The sequence below is a fragment of the Battus philenor genome, unplaced genomic scaffold (genome assembly GCF_028537555.1).
Source record: "Battus philenor isolate CCGP_79_NKW_IND1 unplaced genomic scaffold, ilBatPhil1.0.hap1 SCAF_2, whole genome shotgun sequence".
Taxonomy (NCBI): domain Eukaryota; kingdom Metazoa; phylum Arthropoda; class Insecta; order Lepidoptera; family Papilionidae; genus Battus; species Battus philenor.
The window spans coordinates 3,057,543-3,078,783 of record NW_027181682.1 but is presented as its reverse complement, the minus strand read 5'-3'; the positions used below and the strand labels follow the sequence as shown (position 1 = coordinate 3,078,783).

General features: G+C 33.3%; 1 protein-coding gene across 2 annotated transcripts in view; it reads left to right on the top strand.

Moving 5' to 3' along the window:
- ush (Zinc finger protein ush) overlaps positions 1-21,241 on the top strand; it is a 278,099-nt gene that overhangs the window by 116,819 nt on the left and 140,039 nt on the right. The window lies entirely within an intron of this gene.

The window sequence follows — 21,241 nt, the reverse complement described above, 5'->3', positions numbered from 1 at the left end:
GTGCAGCGTAGGTTTTTTTTAAAAGGCCACTATTTTTGGGGGCGTCTCGTCTTGGGTGCACAGGGACAATTTTGACTTAAACCTTTCTACGTTCTTTTTTATTCACTCTTCTTATAACAATCTTAATATCTTTCACTCATTCTTCCTTTTTTCTCTCGCATTATATTCTATCCTTATTCATTCTTTTACCTTTATTATATCGTCTTTTTTCATCGTGCCTACAGGACTGCTACTTTACAATATTTTTATTTTTTATTTAATGGAATCAGGCGTTATTTTGCGGAAGTCCATCCTAAGTAAGATAAAGGACCAATATTTAGCCACTTCCGCACATGCAGTCGTAATCGTGCAAAAAAGTGCACCGCCCGCCAGCCCGCCGATAAATGCGCATGCGGCAAACAATGCGGATCATGCGGATCAATTTCGGATCCGCGAGCCCTGAGTCCGATGAAGCTGCAAAAGCCAAAACGGCTAACAGCGCGCATTAACATTAGAATATAGCCTAATGCGAATTACACAACTGCCACCGTTAAATCGCTCAACACGTGTTTCACCCTTCACGGAGCATTTTCTGGAGTTATGTTACACCGATTAGTGCCAAACACAGACTGAGCTCAATGATTCACTCAGCTCACTCTGTGTTTGGGTTTTCTACATTTATTTAACAACGTTTCAATTTCTTATTTTTCGTTTATTATTTATCCATCTAATATGTAATTTACAATTTATCCTCTTTACCTTTTCCTACTATTATGGTGTTTTATTATTCTAGATTATATTCTATATAACCTTTCTTTAGTAATCCCGAAAGATCTGCGGCTTTTCCTTTGATTCACCAATGAGACGATGTTCTTTTCTTCTATCTTTTCATGCTCCATACACACGTTGGACAGATGACTTTGTTAAGGATGACAGGAAACGCAAGATGCAGGACACTTACAATCGGATTATTGGAAATCTAGGGGAAGGCTTATGCCCGGCAGTAGACATCCCGCATTGAAACGATGAAGACATAAAACTTGAACTGCTTAGATAGGCTTTCTTAGGAATGACTGAATGAATGACGAAGATTGATATTAGTATACATATATGTCACCTGCGGATTTTATATTTCATAAGTAAGAGTATAGTGTTACTCGTGTATCGGTAGCCAGGATCTGTTTTGAGCAACAGGATCACCCGTCGATACTGTGCGGCCATTTATCTTCTACACAACAAAGGACGTAATCGGCTGTACATGTGATCCGAATTGTTTGGTCTAAGTAATGAGACCACGGTAACATTCCCAATTATTTTTCTCAACATTTCATAAATTAATCGTGGTGATCGGGGCTGACGACCCGCGTAGTAGGTTTAAGAATATCTCGCAATGCATTGAAGTTCACCTTTATCGATCAGACTCCTTTCCCAATCTAATCAAATTTAAAATTATACTACTAATGTTGCTCAGGAATCTTGTTCCAGAAAAAAAGCTCATGTTTATCTTTAATAAGTCCTAATAATCCTTCATCATATTATAGAGATTTCGGGAATATGTACCTTCAATGCGCACAAACTTATGATGTCAATTAATTCTATTATTTCGTGAACAAGGTAGGCACTTGCTTAACTTATTTTTCTAGCTTTAGGCTACGTCACCACTTTTTCTTCAGAGATTTGATATTGTTTTTCATACATTTCCAGCAAAAGTAACCAAGGATCTTTCAGAATAGAATGAGGTAGATTTTTCTTGCAAATAGAAATCGAAATTCACACATAATTTGTACAAATTGAATGGTAAACAAGTTTTATCAGGTTTGAAATTTTAGATTAATTTTAAACGTAAATTAAATTTCATTATAGTTATTATTAATCATTAGTATATTTATGTGTTTTTTGTTATTTTCCTTCTCATTTTGATTTTTCTTCTCTCTCTTTCTCTCTCTCTTTTATAATACCTAATTTCACCTACCTTTATTAATTTATTTTGCATCTTCGGCATTGAGTTCTTCCTGCTTCTTCTCTACAACTATTATACCTTGTGAAGCAGAATAGAGTCCGAAAAAAATAGATTAAAAAAATGGATATAAATACATTTTATCTTTATTCTTTATCATCGTGGAGTCTTTCCTTCTATTAATTGTTTTGCTTCATACAGGACAGGGTGAAGTTTCGGAAATTCAGTCAAGTATTTAAATTAAAAAAAAAAACACCTAAAGAAGATGTAAAAGAGTTAATCCTTCACTAAAAACCTATGTCAGTGTTTAAGTCATTTTTCAAGATATTGATCTATCCTAAGGCATTTATGCACTGTGTCTGTCCTAAATATATTATTGAAAAACTCTGTTAGCGCTGAAGTTGTCATTTAATACTGAAAGATGTAAATTTAAGACTTTTGTTTATCCTGAAGCAGGTATTGAAGACTTTTAACCATTCCGAAGCCTATATTTAAGAACAGGGTGTGACAAAACAGTATTAAAATAATCACCAATTTTATCTTTCTTAAATCTTTCAAAGCAGCATCTATCATAAAAGTTTCACTGAGTTTTTCCACGCTCAAATTTCACACAAATTTACTTATGTTCAAAAATATTCTCGTTGTATCTCTCCATTAAATAAAGGTTGAAAGTCAGCCCCGCTTGTTTGAGTAATGTTATATAATACATAGAAATCGCTTCAGCGTGTCGCTTGGTCCCCGAGCCGCTGTCGTCGCGGCGGGCGACACGTCACCTACACCCTGCGACGGGTGCTTAATGATTCACACGGTGATTTCACGCCGCGGTCAAATGTCATCATTTTTTTTACAACTAAACACATCGACTTGACAATGTGCGGCAAACCTTAATCTTCTATGATATAAATATTTAAATGCGTGTCTAAAGCTCATTTTTAACGAATTATATGTTTCTTTATTTAATGACCCCGTTATTGGGGACCTCTTGTTGTCCCATCTCATATTTGGAACAGGGATATAAACCTTTTTACTTTCACCTTCTCTTTTTGATACTTCACAACTATAATTCTCACAGCATTCATTTAAATTACATTCACGCGTCGCCTTCCATCTTTCGCCACATTTCTTGAAATTTTATTTATTTACATTTCTAATCGACTATTACAATTTTCCTTATGTCAATGTTTACATTTTTGGTTATATTATACAATTCCTTTCCAAAATTACAGTGTCCTCTAACACGGTTTTGTTAATGAACTATATTGCAGGTTATTTTAATTCTTTTTACGTCGTTTCCAGTGATTTTTTTGCTTTACAGCATCTATGATCACGGCTATGCTTAAAAAATAAATAAAAATAAATACTCGTCTAAGGAGACACAGCATTACGTAGAAGAAAATAAGATATTTAGATATAAGCAACAGTGAATCATATAAATATAAATTTTTAAAGACAATAATTGAAAATAATCCTTTCACACGAAACAAAAGTAACTTAGAAAATAACGCTTAAGAAACATAACCTAACATTTATAACCCAATACTTTGTTTAAAATTTGAATAAAGAACTACTGAAGATTTCAATTTTTCGTGTAATTTTTTCCCTCGCATGATCAGCAGAGGTAACTTAGAAGTAGAGGACAGAGGCTTGAAATCACGGGTCGCGAGTTCGATTCTCGTGATACAGTCTTATTATAATTCACACTTTGTACATTTATTATATATGATTGCCACTGCTCACATACAAGTTTCCAGGGAAAGGGTCGCAGCGCCACCTGTGTATCGTAATACTAAACTGCGATCGTTAAGCCGCTTGCCATGGGTGGCGATTATGGTATATCTCTCCATAGATATCTTAGGGTAGGCCTGTACCATGCAATGGGTGTCTATCAGTTGAAAAGACGTAGAAAAATATAAAGATGAAGATGAAGACGTATTACTCTTTACTTTCCCACAAAGAAATAATAAAAGGTCCAATATTTAGCCACTTCTGCACATGCAGTGGTAGTCTTGCAACAAAGTGCACCGCCCGCCAGCCCGCTGATAAATGCGTATGCGGCAAACAATGCGAATCACACAACCGCCACCGTCAAATCACTCAACACGTGTTTCACCCCTCCATGGGGCATCTTCAGGAGTTATGTTACACCGATTAGTGTCAACTCTGTGTTTGACCGCATTTCTTACTTAGGATGGACTTTCGCAAGGTAACGCCTGATTCCATTAAATATTCCCACAGAGAATTATACTGTGATGAATAAATACTATGTAAAAGGAAAATAGATAGTTTTATCTTTTTATCTTTTGCTTATAATATATAACGTATTTTGACAGTAAAAATGGCGGGAAGTTGGTCCAATTTTTGTCTTAAGTTACGAACTTCAAAAACGTCGCGTATTGTCTGCCCTATAGCTTGAAAGTTACTTTGGTAGAACTCCCTAGATCTATGCTGATAATATACCCATATGCATTAAAAATTGTAATTATTTTATTTGTAATAACAGACAGATTTAATTCATAAATCGAATTATTTTTTTAATATAAAAAAAATGGCGCGAAATGGAGTTGTTATTTGAAAAAAGAATGTGATACGGTTAGCATGTGATCAATTCACATGTTATTCTTATTCTCCTCGCAGATGTAGACGCGAGATAGCTGGCGAGACGTTCCGAAGCTCTGACTCCATCGCAAGGTTTCAGGGAATCAAGTGGAACTGAATAAAACTCGATCGGGATCCGCCAATTTCGCAAAAACTACACAACGCGATCCGTCGTACCGATCGCTGATAGATATGAAGTACCGACAGCAGGCAAATTTATATTTTAATGTATATATCAAACATTGTTAACAATAAACATACCATAACGAATTGACCCATTTTTAACTCAGCATCAAGAATTTTTATTTGCGTTTGTTATAGAAATGTTCAATATACTATTTTGTTTAACTACAATAAATTTAATTTTTATCTCGATTGTAACAACTATATTTCATTTAATCAGGAAATGTAAAGTCGAGAATTTGAACATTTGACTCGCTGTGGTAGAAATAGGTTCCTCGTAAGTGTTTATAAGATTGCTGTTAAATTTAACTTGTATAGGCTGTTAGTATATCATTCCGAGCTAGTATTAGTTTGTTACTATATAGTGTCACAATGATTGACGATTTAAAAATCTCCTAAAATGCCTACTTCAGTACATGCACATTCACATTTACGCCAAATAATCATTGGTGATAAAAATCTGTTTCAACCTTTACCCGCTACTTTCACTCTTAACTAGGTCTTTATAATGTATATAATATATTTGGTTCTACAAAATTCTCTAAATATCTTGAAAGAATAGTTTAATTAAAAGAGCATTATTATATTAAGTTACTATTATATTATTTTAATGTAAACTTAATTTAAGATATCACTCGGCCATCTTGTATATCTTTAACTTAAAATACCCGGCGATAAATATTGCACATCGACCTTAGGAAAGAGACAATTGGCTAATTTCGGTTTCGTAAAGTTCTATCTCCCACGCTACCTACGTGATGTTTGATCAGTCGTTGTATTTCGTGCGACAGAGATAACGCTCTACGAAGCCGAATTTAGCCGATTGTCTCTTTCCAAAGGTCGATGTTCAATATTTATCGCCGGGTACTGTATACTAACTTTTATGGATTATATTGTATTGTCTGTTAATGGTTCAAAATAAATAGAAATTAAAAAATTATCTATTACCCAAATAGGACTTTCTCAGTACTCGAAATAAATATTTTTTTATCATACCACAACAATCCATAAAATGTTGTATCCGTCTAAGAGGGACTTTAGCACAACAGATGTGTATATTAATAAACATATTTAACCATATACCACGTTTTATATATCACGCCTCACCTAAGCCTTTCTAAAACTCTTAAAGCGAAAGAGTTAAATTGTCTAGTCTATTTTCCAATTGCCTCCATTAACAATCAAATTATCCCTACGAAGCGTGGACTCCACGTTGGGAAAAACACTACTATAGACAAAGCGTTGGCTTATATGGAAACCACTTTTGTTACGAAAAAATCTTAGGATTTGAATATGCGAGAGAACGATAACTATACCTGCTTGTGCGAGTGAGATGCCAAAGTACATCTACATATAATTAAGTAGAGACAGAGGTATTTTTTAAAAAAATACACACAACTGTTGTATTGTGATAAATTTTCCGTTATATATGCTCACCTGTATTTACTAATGTGAGGTCTTATAAGATATAAAGGATTATAATACGGAAAACAAAATGTCTGAACAACGTTTCTGCCAACGCCACCCGACACACGCGGCCCGAGTATCGCTCCATCTAATATTATTCTGGGAACGACCTTAATAAGTCACTACAGAATGTTATCTATACCATTTTATCGGGTGGATGCGATAACCATCTCAATCCAATTAGCTTCACAAAGCAATATGGGCCGTCTCAGACACAGTTATGACGGGCAACGGAGCTCCGCTATGCGTGCGGATAATGCTCTCTACGTGTGACGTCACCAATCTAACTTCCTCACGTGACGAACTGGCGATCGCTTCAAACTTGATGTGACATTGTTTCTGACATGTAACTCAACTAGCTTTCATTGGAACGGATTGTCGCTTGCGATAAGATATCATTGCAGATTGGCAATTGGCTTCCAAGTGTGGAGACTGCTTATGAGGTGGACAGACTATCCTGGTAAGGTTGTCGGAAGACTCAGTCCTTGCAGAAATCTAGGCGGAGACCTATGCCCAGCAGTGCTCAATCCTGCAAGAGCACAGGACGTCCACAAATTGGAAAGGCAACGATTAAGTACGATAGAAGCAAGACGCTTCTAATATGTGTTTTTGGATATCTACATAGACCTATGAGACCTGTGGACTTACGCATATGTTTTTTTATCACAGTAGTTTACTGCAGTAGTTTCTTTACCACAGTATAATGCTTAGAGTAACAGAGCAGCCACTTTGTAATAAAATTTTGTTAATAATTAAAGTATATAATTAAAAAATGGAACATTAGCATCGATAAGAAGTGTCGATTGTGGTATGTCATGAATCAGTCTCGTAAAAAAAAAACAAAAAGTGTGTACAGCCTAACATCGCCGGCTCGAGCTCGATTCTCACGTAAGATATCAGCCCGACCACCTTAAGGTCCAAACAACGTCCACGCAGCGATACCAACCACGGGAGATGTAATTCGATCGGTGTCTATCGCCCGAGATCTCGGCTCGCCCGAGTTCTCCGTTCGGACCTCTCGATATCGCTCAGAATCGATTACGTTAATATTCGAATCGATTATTCTGTAACATTGGATCCGTGTGATAATGGGTATATTATTCGATTTCAATGAGCTACAAATGCGTCATTTGCGCAATTTATTCGACGTTTAAAATTAATTTGGAATCTGATATTTGTTCTACAAAAAGATCGAATTGTTTTTTAATTTTATTATTATATAATGAACTATATTACTATATCAATTATTTTGTTTTATAAAATGTCAATGATCGTAACTTGATTACGCTTCAATTTCCTCTCCATAACTGTTTATTTTCTTTATTTGACAACGTCTTTTGTGTTTTTTTTTTTGCTGGCGGTTTAAATGTCATATCCATTTTTTGTTATAATATGATACTTAATATAGAAAACCTGTATTTAATATTTAGGTAAAATGAAAATGAAATGAAATGTATGAAATTTTTTTTAAATTTATAGTTACGTAAAAAGGCCCCTATAAAAATTCATATGTATATATATATGTATATACACATATATATATATATGTATATATATATATATATATATATATATATATATAATTCAAGATTACTGATATATTAATTGTACAGATAATATAAATTACAACAAATATTATAAAACAAATTCGTTAAAACGGGTCATGTATAATATAAGGAAAGAATGAAATGACAAATAAATAATATGTAACGTAATTATTTGTAGATTTTTCCAAACAGTTTCGTTGTAATTTCTATAACCGCAGATATTGGACATTTTCGAGAAAGGCATTGAAAACTAAAGAAAAATGATTTTAACCATTCGGAAAAATTAATGTAATGTTAATCATGTGACAAATTAAATAAAAAACTAAGTTAATTGGAAGAAATTAAACCGAATCGATATCACAAAGTATTTCGTAAATCTCAATTAATATAATTAGACATTTATATGAAAGTAAATAATAAATGTAATAATAATTCAATAGACAAGAGACGACATTCATCTATGAAAATAAATTAAAAATGTGTTTATTTTTAATAAAAAAAACTTTAATATTTCATATAAAAACTATGCATTGAATATATTGCTCTTATTTTAGAAAGTCAGTCTTTATTTTAAGAAGTCAGTGGAATACATTGACTTCAAACATCTGCTTACTCAATAAAATTTACAAAATGGCGATACCATACTAAATGTAATTCTTAAGAAATTCATCATTGAAAATGAGATTTTGTCGGATCAATATTATTTGACACAGCATACAGCGATCATTTCGAAAACATTGCGCATGTAACACCTTTCAATAGGGTGTCCAAAAATAACGAAAAAATTTACAATACATAAACATGTATTTCTTCCGCACATTAAGTACAAAAATTATTAATATTAGTTTTTTTTACACCGGACTTTGACTGCTGTCCAAATGGCATTTGCAGATACCTAGTGGCAGGGTGCAGAACCTATTTTATAGCGATGCTAGAAGGCTCCTAGGTTATATGGTGGCAAACTGAAATCTTTCATTAATTTAAGGACACCCTATACAAGTAAACATACAGTGTAAAAAGTTCCAAATTTTCAATGTTAATTTATGAAGAACAACTGTTGAGTTTCTTCAACAGCTCTTCTCAGCAGATCAGCATTCCAAGCAGATGATAGACTATATATATTTAGAATAATTGACGATTCAAAACTGCGTGTAAATGTCTACTTCAATAAAGATATTTTGAATTTGAATTTGACGTGACGCAAGTATCACGGAGGTGTGATCGGCGTACATCGGTGAGGTACGGGGGGGTGCAGATAACGTATCTATCGACTCATTATCGTTCGATCAATGAAACCGATTGTATCTCGTCGCTCGGTTCACATCGAATTGCCAGACAGTTTTTTTCAGCTTATGCTATTTATTATTAATGACGTATTCATTCCAAATATATAACTTATACTTATACTCAAGCCGAGATCTCCTTTTTGGACTTTGTCACCACTTCACGGTGCATTTTCCTTAAGCGATAGATGATAGTAATCTGCTTCCGAAATAAATCATGGATTATTTTATTTATTATTTTAAAACTGAATCTACAATTGTAGGCAAGTTTATTCATTAATAATAAATAATGAATTTTTAAAGTTAAGAAAAGGATCAATATTTAGCCACTTCCGCACATGCAGTGGTAGTCGTGCAACAAAGTGCACCGCCCGCCAGCCCGCTGATAAATGCGTATGCGGCAAACAATGCGAATCACACAACCGCCACCGTCATATCACTCAACACGTGTTTCACCCCTCCACGGGGCATCTTCAGGAGTTATGTTACACCGATTAGTGCCAAACACAGAGACTCTGTTAAGTACGCCGCGAGATAGATCTTTGATCAATGTTTGTCACCATATGGATACGAGACGTGGTCGCTGACGATGGGCACCTGAAGAAGGATTAAGGTCAGAAATTGTAGCTCAAAGAGTTTCTTGTCTGAAATGGCAGTAGGCATGTCTCATCGGTGGACAGAAGACTTAGGTCGCGGTAAGACGTTGGATGCGGGCAGCAAGGTGGTCTTCGTAGCGATCTTTGAGGGAAATCTATGCCTTGCAGTGGGACTCTATCGACTAAAAAGTAGAAAGCAAGTTTGCCGATAACAAATTTCCAAGTATTATCGATGTAATATTTAACATACACCAATACCTCGCTTTGCGTCGTTTCGTTTTGCGTTTTTTTCGAAGTTGCGTCGCTGCTTCATTAGTACTAATTTTCACTGTGCGTCGTTAGATTTTCGAGGTTGCGTTGTTTTGGGTTCGGGTCTTTAACTTTTTTTTTAAATTTTCTTTTTTTTTCTAAAAGATGGCAACACTTTTGTTTCTAATTGCGCCATGCCATCAAAACTCGGGGATTCCCTTTCTGACTAAAAATCAACGCAATTTGAATACAGCTTTATAACTTACTTATTTTATAGTTCAGTTTTAATTACGTAGTGTGTTGTGCTTTTTTATAAAAAAAAAAGAATAATAAATTTATTTAAATTTTTACGTGTTGTTGCTTTTTACAAAAAATATTATTCCAATTTATTTATTAGTTTTTTTAAATTTTCTTTTTAAAAAGTAGTATTTTCGTGACCCTAGAACCTGTCTTCAATATTTACATGGTTTGCTATAGAAAATCTTAATTCACTTTGCGGCGAGTCAATTTGCGTCGTGTTTTTTTGGAACTTAACCACGACGCAAAGTGAGGTATTGGTGTATATTGTTTTATCATATTAAAGCATAAATATTCTATATATATATACATCTATATATATATCTATTTAACCTTTTCAAGAAATAAATTTTATGTTTTATTGTTTCAGGTAAGGCGTGTCACCTTTGATAGTGTTTACTAATGGCGAAGAAACTTAGAAAGATATAACAGATCTACATTTTGAAAATCGAACGTGTACTTCCTACAAACAAACACTTGCCGGACTGGATAAAGAACATTTCCACTTTTTACATTTTTCACTACATCACTTTTCTACTTCTTTTTATTGCTGTATCGCCTTGAACTCATTTACCGCCGGCACTGGTTAAATTTTCACTTTATATAGGGGGAACAGTTATAAATATAAAGGATTTGACAGGTAAATGCATAGCTTATTTGTCAACAAAATGGTTTAAGCCGTTTACATCTATTTAGAATCACTTTATATTTTTTCTGTTGCGATGCAATACGTTACTAACTTCTGGCAGTATATATTCTGCAGGGACATGTAAACAAAAATTAATTTTAATATCACCATTACATTGTCTTTTATTTCTAAAGACATTTGTTTTTGAATAGGGTGTACCATCAAATTGAAAACAAATTGACTATACGAGTACATTCAACTCTTTGAAAGTTTTACACTTATAATATTTCACCCTGTGTACATTGAATCCTGAAATATAAGTAAAAAGTGTTTGATCGGTTCCTATTTTAGAAATATGATCAAAGGAGACAACCTGGTATTATGGTATAAGATCAGAACAACACCACGTAAACACTTCCATTGCTGGTTCAGTATGATTAATTACTCTGTGTTTGGCACTAATCGGCGTAACATAGCTCCTGAAGATGCCCCGTGGAGGGGTGAAACACGTGTTGGGTGATTTGGTGGTGGCGGTTGTGTGATTCGCATTGTTTGCCGCGTGCGCATTTATCAGCGGGCTGGCGGACGGTGCATTTCATTGCACGACTACCACTGCATGTGCGGAAGTGGCTAGGAATTGGTCCTTTTCTTACTTAGGATGGACTTCCGCGAAGTAACGTCTGATTCCATTAAATACTTATGATCAATTAGTAACAAGCTGCATAAAAGAGATGTCGCTGCAATCGCCCGACCCTACTGGCGCTGGTACAGCTTCAATGTACATGAAACCCGTCAGATAAAATCGGATTAGCTCTTTCGTTTTTTTTTTTCTCCCACCAAACAGATGTCCGCCGGTGCTGCATTAAGTATCCATTAGGTCCAGCCGAGGGCCCGCTGATTAATTCCGTCTTATCAGCTCTGCATGTATTATCAACTGTTAAGTACTACTCGTGATTTATACATCGCGTTATCAGGGGTAGATGCGAGGTGGCGCCGGCGCAGCCCGTTATCTACTCACGGGCTTTCTTTCACGAATCGATGCCGAAACTCATAGGCGCCCCCATGCCACGGTTTATTTGGGTTGCGCACCTTAAATTCTGTTATACTTAATGGATAGAAACTATCTTCCAGATATAACGTATAGCTTAAGCGGGAATTTCTCTATTTGTTTAAGTCGATCATATTTAATGTTCCTTTTCACTATTTAAACTCGATGGAATATTTTTAAGAGTAAAATTAACTTATTATTACATCCTACTAACGAAGCCTTCTAATTTTTTTAAGCTATATGTTACTACAGGAAGCCATATGTATAAGATATTTATGAAAACTTTTTTGCAGTACTGCATCTGGAAGAATCTATTCATCTTAAAGGAAACAAACTATGTATTAGGGGGTCTGAAAAGTAATATTGCTTTCTTGAGTTAAATTCACACGACTCCATTTTGAACAAATTTTTATTTCTAATCAACAATATATTTACATTAGTTTTCAACAACCTTTTGCCATCTAGTATACAAAATTTCAATGGCATAGTGGTAAAAATCGATCATTTGTGTTTGGTGTTCCTAATAGTATATCAGAACATATATTTTTGTTCTATAGCTAGTAAAAATATTGATATTTTTATTTACGTACACTAGTACAAGACATCAATAGAAAATACAGTATACTTTGCCGTATAAGTAACAGTCTTATTAGGTTAGTATATCAATAAAAAACATCAAATATAAGAGATAGTGAGAAATCCCGATTAATTCCACGCAAATTTTCTCATGGCTTTCAAGTGTAGACATACTAAAATATCTTTAGATCAAAATGTTGAGTCAAAACCAGTCCAAACCTGATAACTTTAAGCCGTTATTTTTGTTCTACATTTCAATTTAAATTACAATATACACATTAAAAACATTATAAAGCATTTTAAATACAAGTTTCGAAAGTCAAAAATAATCTCGTAAAAATATATGAATATATAGAATCCATAACATCGTACCCACCCAGACTCTTATGATATCAATTCAAATTATTTAAGAAGCCTGCATAGCGATGTTCGTTATACGACTAACTACGACTAATTCGTAGGCGTTTATTACATACAGCCTTTAAATTTGACATATGTGGGTGACTCGTCGAGAGCTAGCAGCGACGACTTCGTTAGAAACAATGTGTGATTCTTTACTTGTATGCGTTACTTTGTTTATTTAGAACATCATTTGTTTCTTGTTTTCATTATAACTAAGCAAAGTTTTAATTCGCACTTGATTTCAAAGTTTTAAGAAAAATAAATTCATTACTTTAATTTATTTTTCAAGGTTATTTTTCAGGGTTATCTGTAATAATTATATAGATTTCATTTAACTGCATAATGTATTTATATCGTAATATAATTACTTATATATCTAGCAGTAGTCAATCTAAAAATAGATGTTTAAATATATGTTGTACTAATGTTCTTAAAGTTCAATACAAAGCCTACTAGAAAGAATAAATAATATCTTCGTTGTATATAACCAACATAGTTCAGCGTATTGGTAAGTTACAATGAGCGGTAGTCACAACATATATTTTCTATTTATTTATTATTTACAACGCTTTTTGTACACCATAGACAATAAATAGGGGAATAAAAGAAACAATTCATATGGTACAAGAGACGGTCTTATCGCTCGAGGCGATCTCTACTAGAAAACCTTTGGGTGGAGATGACAGACATAGAGGAGAGGGCAGTTAAGTGTGTACGTACATACAAATACACACATACATACAAGAATAGTTATATATACATATATATAGACACATATGTACATGTGTAAAAAGGTACTATAAATACGAATAAATACATTGCGCCCAAAACAAAGGCCGCTTTGATTGTAAAGTTCTAGAGTGGAAACCGTGGGCATCTCTTTTTTTATGGCCCTCGCTATTGGGGGCCTCTTGTACCCCTAATTGGGATCAGGGTCTTTCACCGCGGGCATCGACAAGTCCAGAATTGGACGCCTTATAACTAAAATATCAATGTTATCATTAATCCTGCTACTGTGATCAAAAAGTAAGGTGAAATTTTTATTTAAAACCGACAAGGGCCATGTCCAGAAAAGTCTAAGATTTAGTGCTTTAAAATCGGCAATTAATAGTTAAAGTCCTCGCCTCCAATTTAGTGCAAGCACTCTGTGTTTGGTACTAATCGGTGTAACATAACTCCCGAAGATGCCTCGTGGAGGGGTGAAACACGTGTTGAGTGATTTTGCGGTGGCAGTTGTGTAGTTCGCATTGTTTGCGGCATACGCATTTATCAGCGGGCTGGCGGGCGGTGCACTTTGTTGCACGACTACCACTGCTTGTGCGGAAGTGGCTAAATATTGGTCCTTTTCTTACTTATTTCTAAGCATGTTTTGTGTCTCAAATGCTTCAGGTTTCCATTGATTGATGTCATACTGCATGGATTCTTACCGACTTTTATAGCCAAAAACTTGACTCATATCGTTCCGCTACCACCGTATTCGCTTGATTTAGCCCCGTGCAACTTCTTGCCAGTGCGTTGATGCCATTTTGATACTATTGAGGAGATAAAAACCGAATCGAAGTTCTTGAAGGCTATACTGGAAAAGCGTTGTCAAAAGTTCTTCCTATCGAGGATTACTTTGGAGGGATGAAATTGATTTAAAAGAATAAATAAATAATTTGTATTTGGTAAACAACTACACCTTATTTTTTTAACAAAATATTATATATCGGCGTATAGTATTGTAGAATGGGATAATTATGGAAAATAGATTATTGTAAACTTGTCATATTAAAACCTCGTGATTATTAAAAAAAAAACAACGGTACAAAGAACAGTTATTGTATTTATTGTTGTCGCTTCAAATTATGTTAATGTTGAGTTTTAAAGCATTGAAAGTAATAATAAATTAATTATTACATCTGTTGAGACAAAACATCACAAGGAAACTGGAGTATATACTATATATGCCAGTAAACTGCACTAGATTACCGTGAATTACGATAGTCCATCTGAAAAGCTTCCAGATGGAACAACATTCATTATAATCATTATTTCAGATATAGGACATTTGATTTTCATTTCATTGGGATCTGTCTGATGTAGCCTGTATTACGTCTTCATCTGTTCACTTCGTGGATTAAGATAATACTTGGCTTAATTTTCATCGGAACACAAAGTTTAATATACAAATAGGTCGCTCCACAAATAGAGTTGTAAACTGCACCAATCTGTGAATGCCTAACAGCTTAACTCGCGGTCCAACATAGCGATTAGGATCGCTTCGGTCGTAAGAAACAAGCGGACAGGATAAGCATCGTTGCCACATCGCCTCGCTGCGAGATCACGAGAGAACCGATCTCTGTTTGTCTTACGACACGATTGTACACAGAACGCTGACGAATCACGAAATTACTATAAACATGTTCGCCAGTCATCTGTTATATTAAAACGAAGGCTTCTAATATATTGGCAGAAATTTTTGCATTACGTGTTTAATTTTATTTATATTAGGGTGACCAAAATTTAATGTCGTTTCAGTCGAGATATTCTATAGAAAAACCGATTTATTTGTCAACGACGGTATTGATTCGTATACTAGATGACAAAAGATTGTTGATAACGAAGGTGGATATATATTATTCAGAAATAAAAACTCGTTAAAAATGTATACATGTGAATTTAACTTAAGAAAGCGATATTACTTTCCGGTGCCCCTAATATCTAGTCGATGCGCCCATTAATTGGATCGACGATATAGTTGAAGTCGTTGATCATTATGGCCTTCTTTGATACAGGCATTCTTGCAGTCAACATCAACCAATATGATGTATAAAAAGTTTACACTCTAAAAACCTAATACATATGTATTCCTTATATCTTATTCCTCTCTACAGAAGATTGTAAATTCATTTTTGATAAATTTGTCAGCCTATGCTTCGCCGTTTTTGTCGATTCGCCAGTGTTTTGTTTCAGCCTCTATGGTATTGAACGAAGTTCGGACTTGATTAGAACAGCGCATAGAGTGGCGGCCTTAAAGGTTGATTTTCACTACGAATAATTTTTCGAGAATATACTTAATAAATATGCAAAAGTGCCTCATTACTGAACTACTGGTGCTAAAAATTTCTCTGAATTAGAGGATTCATTAAATTTTCTGATTCAAATTCAAAATATCTTTATTCGAATAGCCATTTACGCGCATTCATATTTGAATGACAACATTTTGTTGACACGTCTACGAAAATTTACCAATACATGACTCTTAAATACACAATGTGTTTTGTTATATGTTTAAGATTTTAAAGAAGTGAATACTTATTTGTTAGACAAAATCGATGAAATAGGCTACATATAGCTATATATAACCTATTTCTATTCTCCCTGTATATAACGATTAATCTGAATTTTTTTTAATGCGACATACAAATAATTTCTCTGACCTTAGTTTGCAGAAAAAAAAGTATTTTTTAAAAAAATCGTATTTTTTTATCATTACGGTATTATTTCTAAAATTATTTATTTTTGGATAGGGTGTACCATGGAAGAAAGTTAACACACCTATAACCAATTATGGGGTAAAATATAATACAAAATAAGGTTAAAGTTTGTTAACATAATATTCGGATGAGCGTAATTCAAATGACAATATTTCATACAGTTGAATTTTTTTTTAGCTTTTGTTTTTTATTTAAGGTTAAATCAGTTTTAATGATTAGGTTTTATATTTTAAAACACTTCAAACAAACAGTCGTTTATTTGTGTGTTCACTGTTTTGAATTGTCTAACTGTAAATCAGTTTAACCTGATTCGTAGAGACCTACCTACATAAACGCCCTTCACACAGGCCTGCCAAGTCGCGTCATATTAGGATAGTTGAATAATTCAAGAGAAGCGATAGCTACACTATCTTGCTATTTCTGAAACAACGTTCGCCCTCCGATAAGGAACGCGATCCAAATGAAGCGGGCATGCGCGTTCGCGATGCGAGCGATTGTGGAAATCTTGCGCCGACATCGCAGCTCCGTCCTTGTCCGCGGAGCACCTGTCCTGCTATCTGAGGATCATAACGTTCCGCGTATCAGAGACGAGGATCTGGATGCCATCTTGTCTTTATTATTGTTCTGAATCTGTCCACCGGCTGCGCAGTCGGATGAGTGAGGGAAAGAAATCGAGAACACCACAATTCTTTCTCTTTATTAACTAGCCACGTGACAGATTGAGCATACATCTGTATTTAAATATATATTATGTATATAAAATGTAGGCCAATGATATTTTTAATATTATTTTCTGATATTATCATTATCTCACTCGTAGGAGATCCATCACTTAGGTCTCCTCCAGAGATTTCCTCTCAGAGCGTTCGAAAACAGCCTGCATCCTGCAGCTCACGACGACCTTAACAAAGTCATTTATCCACCATGTGGATGGACGATCATCGTTGCGCTTGCCGTTCCGTGGTCACCAGAACCCGAAGGTCTGAGCGGCCATCTCCTGTATTTGCTATGTGACCTGCCCACCGCAGATATAACCCGCTAATTCGTTGCAAATTTGGTTACCTTACAGTTTTCACATAACATTATTCTTACGTCAAACAATACAAAAAAAAATTGCCAAATAAAATATTTGTAATAATTAAATTAATAAAGGAAACCTAAATTTTATATAATGTATTTAAGACAAGACACAATAGTCAACTTTTCTAAGTACATATGCAATAATAATAAAGATTTAAAAAAAATATTCAAAAGCGCCATCTTGTTTTTGTCAGCTTCTCCATGAGAGGCGGAAGAAAAAACTGTTCATTTCCACATATCGCCACAGATACCGAGTAATCTTAAGTAATTCACTAATGTATGAAGTACATTAAGTTAAACAAATTGTCCGGATGTAAAAGAATAATAAGTAAACACGATTATAATCTAAACAGATTTATTTTCGCGCCGAAAATTTGTGATTATCGATTTTAGCTGTCAAGTCGATTACTGGAATCGATATATCAAATTGAAACAATATATGACTTATCGTGCTAATTTATTTCACTTACACATTTTGAAATTGTTCACAAAAAATACAAAATTACTTCAAAAGAGGTTTTTTATTTATTTATTTTACGTTCTCTCTTTGAAGGTTACATGTATTCCAGCTCGAACTGTTATTTAAAACAACATCAATGTTATGTTTTGTTTATTGTTTCACAAATGTTTTAAAAACCTTATTACTATAATAAATATCTAAATGTACAGTAACATATAACTCTACTTATACCAAACAAAAGTTTTTTTTGTGCCTTAGCCAAAAAAATATAAAGAAGTCACTTTACGTCAATCATTTAAACCCTCGATTTTAAAATTGTTTTTAACAAGTATACATTACATACTTAAAATATGAGAAAATTGTAAAAAAAAAATATTTCGATTTTTTTACATTATCTGTGGTATCAAAAACATGACATTTTGAAGTTTTTTTTTCTTTTGGAGGGAAAAACTGCCGCCTCTATTAAGTGCAAATAATTGCTGTTACCTTTTTTAAATTTCCATGAATAACACAAAAATGAGCATTTAAAAAGGGCTAATCGTTACTGAGAAATCATGTTAATTAAGTTTAATAAAATTGTTATATGCAACAAATACAACTTATTAAAAAGATAAGATGGAGATCGTAATATATTATTAATTAAAGTTATCTGTGTACCGCATCGTAATGGCGGCTTGCAATTCCGATGCCGCGCGATACGCAGCGAATCCCTTTCGACTCGGATTTACAAAGAAAACATATTTAGATATCGATAATGCGAAATTTACATAATATATACCTGAAGCCGAATCAAAATCATAAAGTCGAATACATTCCCGGGAATCGGACGTGTGAGATATTTTAATGTTTTTGGCGCCAAATCTGTATTGTTTTTTTTATTGCACGTTTTTATGGTAAAAGTAACAATCTTAGTTTCGTTATCTATTGACATAATTAATATGCTACATGTAAACAAATCGTTACGATCTAACATAATATAATTACGGTTCAAGCTATAATGATTTTATCACGATAATGCTAATGTATTATTTTAATATGACAAAGATTGTACGTAAATATTTTAAGATTTGTAAATATGTTTGTTTTTGACTTAGACATAGAAGAGAAGAATTTTTATTTTAATTTACAAACGAGTAAAATCTAGATTTAATTACTTGTAAATATACAGGTTGTTTGGTTATAGGTGTAAAACCTTTAAAATCTATAAAAGAAGGAAAATAAAATTTGTAAGGTCACTTAGTTTACGGAGTGACGAATAGAAATATCGATTTATTTTTATATACAAAGTTATTTTAGCTATATTTTATATAGTAAGTGATTTTTTTATTTATAGCTCATTTGACAGCCAAAGGCTTTATATATAGTGATCACTGTGAAATATGTTACATTTTTATTGCTATGCGAAATGCTTATAACTTTTAGCAGTACAAATTGTACAAAGACAGATATTAAACAATGATTCATTTTTATATTCTAATTTTGAAAATGATTTCTCTTATTATATTACTACTAGTTGATCCCGTAAACGTTATTTTGCAAAAAAAATTAAAGGGTTGATCGCAGAGAAGTGAAAATTTAGGGTTGTATGTATTTTTAATGCCACATTATAGAAAAATAAAAACCAAAAATTTAGTCAAAAATTAAAAAAAAAATTAAGGGTGAACAACCCTAACCCTTATCACTTAGGGGTATAGAAAATAGATAGTAGCCGATTCTCAGACCTACTGAATACGCATATAAAATTTGGTAAAAATCGGTCAAGCCGTTTCGGAAGAGTACGGTAACTAACATTGTGACATGGAAATTTTATATATTATATTACGTTACTTATAATTTTTGAAACAATACATTAATTGACAGCAAATGAACTATACATTCACACCCTTTAAAGCCTTTGAATCTATATCTCTTCCTCTCTCTTTAAATATGTAATTTTCGCCTGTTATTTCATCATTATATCTCTGGAACCTTACATTTAAAAGACAAGAGATTTCGTAGAAATATTTCATTTGTAAATGTCAGGTAAGAATGAATTTAAAAACATTTTCGAGTAGGTGGCTTACATAAAAATAAATGCTATTTTTACAGCTATTTATAGCACATGTTAACGTGTGCAGTAATTGCTTTATATTAAAATTATCTTGAATGTATTAAAATTACACCCACAAAAAACAAGGACACACCAAACGGGCCGAATATGGGTAATGTGCTATATGCTCATTTTTGGATAAATACATTATATTGCCTATTATGATGTAATGCTTTGGTTTTAGATATTTTAGATCTTTGTAGAGTTTAACCCTTAATAGCCTGATTTACGAAAGTGATTTTTTTTTAATACTCGTATTACTGTGTTTGCTTGAGGGTCTAGATAAAAGGGAAAAATAGATTTTTTTTTTAATTTCGTTGGAAAGAATATTATACAACAGTAAAATTCGTACAGCCAACCAATAAAAAAACTAATAATAATGTGAACATACGCTTTAAAAGATTGGTATCAAAATTGAAACTCTAGGCTATTAAGGGTTAAGACCAGGTGACTTCCAGTTTATAAGGCAACATTAACGTTTTCAATTTCTTGTTTAAATACATAGGATCATTTTCCTTAAAGACATGCGACTAAATGCATTTGATTTTGTTTTAATATGTTTTCCCAGTTGGTACCATATCGTCTATCTAGAGCTTTCCCAACGTGAGACCCACGCCCTAAAGGAGGGCAATTCGAAAGTGGACTCGATACTAGCCTTTAATATAAAAAATATATATATGTTACATAGGGGGGCGTAAAAATTTTAGAAACGCAAAGGTGGTGCATGGCACATAAAAAGTTGAAAAATACTGATCTCTAGTATTTTTTTATTTTTCCCTACTATAACATACCATAAATTACTTTACAGATTAGAAGTTCTTACTTGAAACACCGCTTGAATCGGTCAAATGCATTCCTTAAAAACACTTCCAATGTTTGACTTAATTATTTCGTCACATCAACAAATTATTGTATTGTTAGTATTTGACTCTTGGCCCACTATAAAAATCTACACCTCTCTTGTATACGTTCAAACTTTAAATCTGTTAACTGCCAATGATGTTATTGTATATATAATTTGATTGATTATGAATGTAAAAAAATTAAAATAATGAACATATAGTATTTATAGAAATTTGTTGTCAATTGAAGTATGTTGTCCTCTATCCAAAAATCAATGGTTTAAGAAACAATAAATAATGTGAGGATAGTATAGTAAGGCATTTAAAAAATTTCGGATATTAAAATTAATTATACAATAGAAAAAAGTGACATATATCATAGTGATCAATATATATAAAGGTAATTGTAAATAGATGTAAAAGCTTTAATAATTTTTGCTGATAAATAACATTCAATCTTAAACTTTGGCACTTGCAACCATTT